Source organism: Pan paniscus, chromosome 14 (genome assembly GCF_029289425.2).
Source record: "Pan paniscus chromosome 14, NHGRI_mPanPan1-v2.0_pri, whole genome shotgun sequence".
NCBI lineage: Eukaryota > Metazoa > Chordata > Mammalia > Primates > Hominidae > Pan > Pan paniscus.
Window position 1 is genome coordinate 23,561,396 of NC_073263.2, and position 8,375 is coordinate 23,569,770.

Consider the following 8,375-nt stretch of genomic DNA (forward strand, 5'->3'; position numbering starts at 1 on the left):
TTTTTCCCCACCGCCATTTCCCCCTCTCCCTGGCCACCTTCTTTTTCCCTCTCCAGCTCTCATCACCCTCTTTTGCTCCTCCATCTACCCAAAAACATTTCCCCCATCTTTTCCCAAAGCCTTCTCCCGACTCCTGCTGCTCACCACCCTTTTCCCCCTCCATCTTCCCAAAAACTGTTTTCCCCATGTCTTCCCCACCTTGCCACCCGCTTTCCCTTCTCCATCTATTCAAAAACATTTCCCCACTGTCTTTTTGCAAAGCCTTCTCCCAACTCCTGCTCACCATCCTCTTTTCCTCCATCTACCCCCCAAATGTTTCCCCACTGTCTTTTTACAAAGCCTCCCCCTCAACTTCCCACTCACCGTCTTCTTTCCCCTAACCTGCTTGTCACCCTCTTTTCCCCCGTCCATCTACCCAAAAACTTTTTCCTCACCATCTTTTCTTTCTCCATGGTCTTTCTGTCCACCATCTTTTTTTGCAAAACCTTGTCTCCCTCCCGCTCACCAACCTCTTGGGTGGAACAGGGACAAGTAAACTCAAAATCCCACTTGATTTTGCTATTCATAAGCTCCTTATCTCCCACCTTCCCACCAAGTCATTCTAGATTTAAGAGGAGTCATTAGACTCTTATTTCAGTGGCCGTTTCTGCCAGGATGGGTAATAAGTCAGTTAACATCAGGTGAACCAGCCCCCAATATTTCAATGTAGGTTCTTTTCTATTTTCCCTAAGTATTGGCCGGTCTGAGAAATAAGCAGAAAGAGTACAAAGAGAGAAATTTTACACCTGGGCCTCCGGGGGTGTCATCACATATTGGTAGGACTGTGATGGCGACCCCGAGCTGCAAAACCAGCAAGTTTTTATTGGGGATTTCAAAAGCAGAGGGGTGTACGAATAGGGAGTGGGTCACAGAGATCACATGCTTCAAAGGGCAATAAAAGATCACAAGGCAAAAGGGCAGAGCAGGATCACAAGGCAAGGGTGAAATTAGAATTACTGATGAGGGTCCATGTCCCTCTGGGCATGCATTGTCTTGATAAACATCTTAAAAGGAAACTGGGTTGGAGAGCAGACAACCGGTCTGACTAGAGTTCACCAGGCTGGAATTTCCCAATCCTAGTAAGCCTGAGGACACTGCAGGAGAACAGGGCGTATTTCATCCCTTATCTCAACTGCATAAGACAGACACTCCCAGAGTGGTCATCTACAGGCCTACCCCTGGGAATGCATTCCTTCCCCAGGATTATCAATTATTAATATTCCTTGCTGGGAAAAGAATTCAGCAATATTTCTCCTACTCACACGTCCATCTATAGGCTCTCTGTGAGAAGAAAAATATGAATCTATTTTGCCCATCCCCACAGGCAGTCAGACCTTATGGTTATCTTTCCTTGTTCCCTGAAAATCACTGTTATTCTGTTCTTTTTCAGGGTGCCCTGATTTCATACTGTTCAAACACGCATGTTTTACAATTTGTACAGTTGACACAATCATCACAGGGTCCTGAGGTGACATATATCCTCAGCTGACGAAGATGACGGGATTAAGAGATTAAAGACAGGCATAGGAAATTATAAGAGTATTGATTGGGGAAGTGATAAATGTCCATGAAATCTTCACAATTTATGTTCAGAGACTGCAGTAAAGACAGGCGTATTAAATTATAAAAGTATTAATTTTGGGAACTAATAAATGTCCATGAAATCTTCACAATTTATGTTCTTCTGCCACAGCTTCAGCCGGTCCCTCCATTTGGGGACCCCGACTTCCCACAAGTTAATTTGTTCTGCCTTCTGCTAAAGTGTTTCTCACTTTGTCACCACATATTCACTGCCAATCTGGTTTCCTCAGAGTCCTCCTAAAATTAATCTATAGGCAAGTTTCAACTCACTCTCATTTTCAAACCAAAAATTATTAGACCCAAAGCTAAAGAGCACCTTGTCTCAACACATAAACTAGAAGAACAACAAACTAAGAAAAAAAACTCTTCTTGGCATTTTCCCTCATGACCTAATTTCCAATTGAGCTGCATATTTCTTATTGCTCTCCTTTTCCCTTCCCATTTCTCCCTCTTAAGCCTTGCCACTGAGAGATGATACGTCAGTTTGTTAGGCAATTGTCAGCAGCAGCAAGATGTCCATTTATTTTAAGTTGCTTTAGTCTTGTTTGAGTTTTAAGATAAAGCCTATTTCCAGGGCATATTTTCTTTCTTGTGTTGTTTTACACTAATTAGGAAAAAAAGGAATAACCTTGTGTAGAAAAAAAATTGAAAAGGTTTTACTTTTAACAAATTCGCAAGTATTTTCCAAAGTACATTTAAAAAAGCTGTGCCCTTTAATGGTTCTTTAAAAGTATGAATTTTGAAAATAAAATCTGAGACAATTAAGCTATTTCAAAATAACTTAATTTGCACTTGCATTCAGGGAATGCTTGAGCTTCCAAATATTAACAATTGACCCTTACCTATGTCAATGTTAAAACAAATATGTTGAAAAGAAAGTTGATTGATCTATACCTTGTCCAGTGCTTCAGTATTTGCATCATGGGAAAGCAGTTTTTTTGCCAGTGATGTGCTCTCACTATACACAGCATACTGGAAAGCAGTGTTGCTGTAGACATCCTTAAGGTTTGGATTGGCGCCACGTTCCAGCAGAATAATGGCAGAAGCCTCTTCTTGGCAATGCACAGCCTGTGCCTGTTAGATGAAGAAATAGATTGTAAACTCTAAGAAATTCAAAATACACATTCTACAGGTTTCACCAATTCGTTATATTTAAATGAGATCAATTTATTTTAATTCTATATGTGTAAATCAAATCCATGTCATGCTGAAAGAGTTGGCTACTATATACCTGTATCAAAGGCACACTCTTTTCTTTGTCACAGATGTCAATTTGGCATTTTCTGTTCACCAGGAGAGTGACCACTTCCACATGGCCACTTGCACAGGCCAAATGTAGAGCAGTTCTACAAGAATAAGAGGACTTTTTAGGAAACTGTAGTGCAATATCTCAAAACATACAATCATTCATGTAATTGTAAACATTGAATAGCATGTTTTTCCTCTGCCTTCAAAACAAATAATTAATTTTTTTAAAGGAAAGTACAATACTTATTAGCTCTTATTGCTCACTACCTTAATGAAAACAGCAGCCTATCTGAATAGAACGAGCTCGGTCTTTGGATTCAGTTCAACTAGGGCTCGAGTCCTACTTTAAACCCTGTCACTTACCAACTATTGCTTAGCCTTTCTGTGCCTCAACTTCCTCATTAATAAAGATGACAATAGTAGCTTTCTCAAAGGACCCCATCGTGATGCTTAAATGAGGAACTATGTAAAGTATTTAGAATAGTTCCTACAACAACTCAATAATTGTAATCATTGTAAGATTTTTGTTTTTTGAGACAAGATCTCACTCTTTTGCCCAGGCTGAAATGCAATGGTGTAATTCTACCTCACTGTCGCCTGCAACTCCTGGGCTCAAGTGATCCTCCATCCCCAGCCTCCTGAGTAGCTGGGACTACAGATGTGCACCAGCATGCCCAGCTATTTATTTAAAAATTTTTGTAGAGTAAGAATTTCACTTTGTTGTCCAGGCTGGTCTCAAACTCCTGGCATCAAGCAATCCTCTCCCCTCAGCCTCCCAGAGTTCTGGGATTATAGGTGTGAGCCACTGCACCCAGCCAGATATTATAATTACTACTATTACTACTACTTAACAAAAACATTTTAATTAAGTAAAATGATACAATTTACCTACTTTGTAGGATGACTTAACGAGTAGTTCACATTTTAACACCTCTGATATTTGAATGCCATTTATGATTCATGATTTATTACAACTATAATTGGTAGCATTTTAAAAATTATCTTATTGATATATAAAATTATGGGGCATCACACAATCCATGAGACCTTACATTAAGTAGAATATGGTATACTCAGCAGGTCTAAGGCAGTTCTAGGCAGATAACTGGCACTTCAATACATTTTAGTTCTTAAAGGGGAACTATGGGGAAAGAGCACTGAAATAACAATAACACATATTTTAAACAAATTAATTCTTTGATTTTCAAACAACTTGAAGCCAAAGGAAACTCATGATTCAAATGAATACGCATGGCTCATTATATTCAATACTTATATTTACAGAATATATGCAAATAAGACTTTCCAATGATTAATATTAGTATTTAAGACTGATAAACTTTTGAAAGGGCAGTTAAAGATTATCTTCTACTATTTTCTAACTTCAGAAATGCTTTTGTTTGAAAGGTGGGAGATAAAGTTTCAATGAGATTAAGTCCCGATATTCTCATTTTAAATCTCTCAGCTTGTGCAGGCAGGGAGGTAAACATGCAGTTTTTAAGGATGGAAGGGTTCTGAGAGATAGAATACGTCTGCTACATAACAGGTACTCAGGTTATGTTTGATGAATAAATGGAATAAAAGAATGGATAAATACAGTTGCGGAGTTCAGTATTTTTAAATAAACTCCTATAAAGCAATGTTTTTGCAATAGTAATTATTTGTGTTATTTTTATTTTTAAAGAATACAATTAAAATGAAACGATTAATCTATCATTGTTTGCATAAATGGAATGAATCTACACATAAGAAAAACACGTACGTAATAAATATATACATAATAAAATCAGGAAACACAGATAAAAACTTTCCATTTTCACTTATGAAGAGGCTAAAAGTTCAAAGAAGATAATAACACACACAATAATGATAAATAATAGAAAGCGAGAAATTATTTTTTTCTGTGCAAGATTTATATTCTTCTCTTCCGAAAGATTATTCCATTAATAATAAACCTATACTAGAAGTTTTGTACATGCTCACTGCAGCAATCAGATAAGAAAAAGGAAAAAAAAACTTTACCTAAAATACAAATGCTCAGAAATTACAAATTTTTATCATATTTTTACATATTTTTTGCTAAAATAAGACCACAGTATGTTTATGTGTATGTATAATCAAACTAATTTTTTTTCCTCGCTGGCTATAACAAAATACATCTTCGCACATCAACGTACTTCTGTATCTATTGTCACCTTCAACAGTCACACATTATTCCATTTTATGGATGCAACTGAAATTTATTTATAGGATCCATTCTGTGGGTTATATAATAAAGTGCATGTATCTACTTCCTAGGGGTATTTTAGTATAACGGAACTCATGGGTAAAGGGCATACATTTTTAAACGTAGCGCTTTATCTATTTGAAAAGTAATCAGCAACTTAAACTTTAAGCAGCAGTATAAAACATCCTCACAAATGTTGTGGATAGAAAACAGTTTCATTCCTCTTTTAAGTTCTTATACCAGAAATGCGAAGGATTTTTTCCTATGTACATAAGTAACTTGTAGATCTGGAAAAAAGTACTTTGCCCACTTTTAGAGTTTTTGATGATTTGATTTGAAAGAATTCCCTGTAAAATGAAGATGTATTTTTCATCTAATGTGTATATATACATACAACTTTTCATCTAATGTGTATAAATGACACATACAACACATTATATCTGTAACATGTTATATTTATCAGTTATATATATATATATATGATATATAATAAAGAATATAGACCAGGCACGGTGGCTCACACCTGTAATCACAGCACTTTGGGAGGCCGAGGCAGGCAGACAACTTTAAGTCAGGGGTTCCAGACCAGCCTGGCCAACATGGTGAAACTCCGTCTCTACTAAAAATACAAAAATTAGCTGGGTGTGCTGGCATGTGCCTGTAATCCCAGCTACTTGGGAGGCTGAGGCAGGAAAATTGCTTGAACCTGGGAGGAGAAGGTTGCAGTGAGCCAAGATTGTGCCATTGCACTCCTGCCTGGGCAAAAAGCGAGACTCTGACTCAATATATGATGAATTCCCTGTAAAATGAAAGCATACTTTTCATCTGAATATATATATGATATAGTAAATATTTTTCAAGTATATTCTTTTATTTTGTTAATTTTTTTCTGAAATACAGGCAGTTTTAATTTTTAGTTTGCTAAATAAACCTTCAAATGTCTGCTTGTGAGGTCATTCTTAGAAAGGCCTTTGTCAACATAAAATGTACCTGGAAAATAAGTGTTTGTATTTTGTTCTGGTACTTTTCTCATTTGCATATATAAAAATTTCAATCTGTATTCCAATCTGTATGTTTGTGACATGAAATTTCATTAGTTTTCTTCAAACAGCAGACATTTTTTCATTAATAATTCATCCTGCTCATCAGGTCTTATATCTTAAATAACTTCAGTGTTTCTGGGTTTCCTATTCTGTTCCATGCCTTTATCTGTCTTTTCAGCTGTTAGTAAACAATTGTAGAAATAGCACATTTTGATATCTAGAGGAGCAAGTGTTTTTTCACTCCATTATGAAATTTTTTTAAATGTCATCACAATAGTAAAAGACAGGTGTCATGCAAAAATGTTAAAAGCTTGATATTTTCATTCGGTTTATGTAAAATTGATAAACACAGAAAGAGCTCACATTTTGAGAAAAATGTTTGTTCCCATTCAAGAACACAGAACCCACCTCCCACTTCCAAGCTTCTAAGAACCTTCAGTAAAGAACCTATCTACAGAGGTGGATACAGATGTAAAACGGACAGTTTAATGAGAACTTTTTGCCTACTGAAAATAACTCACGGTATTTTTGATAGGGGAATGAGTTATCTCATTAGGCACCTCCTATAACGTATATAACACTATATTTTAAACGTGTACATTAAAAATAACAACATCGTATATGCTTAACTTTATGAGTTAAATCACTCAAATTCTCCACCAACTGCTCCAGCCAGGAAATCATGAGGGATGGAAAGCAGCTGAGGCTTGATTTGGCTCCGCGGCTCCGAGGGTGTCCGGCCCCCTTCCAAGGCCCCGTCCCATGGGTTGCGGGGAAGCCGGGCCTGGGGACCCCCCTCTCACCCTGGGCTGACCCCAGCTACCCGTGCTGCTTGTCCTGGGCGTCCACGTCTCCGCTCCTGCGCTCCAGGCCGCGCTCCACCTCCGGCCCTTGACAGCCGCCCTGTGGATTTTCCGCAGTTCCGCGTCCCGGATTCGGTACCCGGAACCGTGTAGACGTGGTCTATGGAGCCCGGGCCATCTGGCCCCCGCGGCTCCCGAAGCCGAAGAACTTCTTGGTGGTGGTGACTTCTCAGACCCCCAACCACCGGCTCCTGAGCGGGGGCTGCTCTCTGTCACCTTTTCACTGCCCCCCACCGCCGACCCGGCCCCAAATCCAGGATCCAACCCCAAATCCCCGATCCAATCCTCAAATCCCCTATCCAGCCCCCAAATCCCCGATCCAATCCCCAATCCCCGATCCCAAATCTGCGATCTAACCTAGAATCCGCGATCCAGCCCGGTCCACCACAGCCTTCAGCAGCGACACTCGGTCTCTGACCTCTCCGACAGAGTGAGCCTTGAAAGCCCTTGGGTGCGCGCCTGCACCGCGGTGGCCGTCCGGCTCCCGGAAGCCTCAGAGGACAGGACGTGCCCAGGTGGGAACTGGGCTCCACAGAACAGCTCAGCTGTGGCTGCAAACCGTGTGTCCAGCCCAGAGCCAGGCCATCCAACTCCCACTCCCCTCTCGCCGACCAGTGCTGGCTCCTCCATTCCTTCACCAGGGTCTTGGGGCCTTGGGACATCTTTGGGACCTCTGCTCTCCCCAATTCCTCCCCCTGCAGCTCCAGGCCCCCAGCCTCAGCTCACATAACCCTAAGGACAGGGCGTTCACTCTGCTAGAAGCACCTCCGGCTGCTGGGTGCACCTGCTGGGTCAATCAGGCAGGCCCCACCCAGACAGCACTCACTGCAGCATCCCCTCTCTGTCCCCAATGTCAATGCATACCCCCGCTGAGCCCAGCCCAGCTCTCAGTGCCCAGGACCCCTGAGGCTCAGATGGGCAGATCAGCAGGGGCACATGGAGCTCCCTCCTGCACCCCCCAGGATGGGACCCACCTGCGGAGCATGTGGGTGGGGGTCCCATCTCCAAGATCCAGAGGGGTGCAGGTGGGATGTGCCCCAGCTGCAGCATGGCCCTCTCCCAACTCCAGACTGTGCTAACCCTCAGTGACCCCGCACCCTAGAGTCAGCGCAGTGCTCTGTCCTCGGCAGAGTCCAGTGGAGCCTGGGCACAGCTCCCCCCGCCGTGTTGGCGTAACCCTTGGCTGTCCTATGTCAGGGTCCCCTCATCTGCCCCCTTGTGCAGTGGTTCCTAGAGATCACTCTCACAGGCATCAGGTGCATGGCCCAAGGTCAGTGCCAGTGCCCCTGGTGTAGTGCCCGCTGTCCAGTCCACACTGGCCACCCTGGCTGGCTGCAGTGGAGGCCGCAGTAACAGAAGCCTCACTCCCTCTGG

The 8,375-nt window shown here is 41.7% G+C and overlaps 1 protein-coding gene and 1 pseudogene across 1 annotated transcript in view; both read right to left on the reverse strand.

Annotated features, from left to right (window-relative positions):
- LOC100983054 (complement C1q and tumor necrosis factor-related protein 9B-like) overlaps nt 1–2,649 on the reverse strand; it is a 50,314-nt gene extending 47,665 nt beyond the window's left edge. The window contains exon 1 of the mRNA XM_063595918.1: nt 2,515–2,649. The gene's annotated coding sequence lies outside the window, so the exon portion shown is untranslated. The remainder of the gene's footprint in view (nt 1–2,514) is intronic.
- Nucleotides 2,650–2,907: 258 nt separating this feature from the next.
- Nucleotides 2,908–7,672, reverse strand: LOC100982715 (uncharacterized; annotated as a pseudogene).
- Nucleotides 7,673–8,375: the final 703 nt, after the last annotated feature.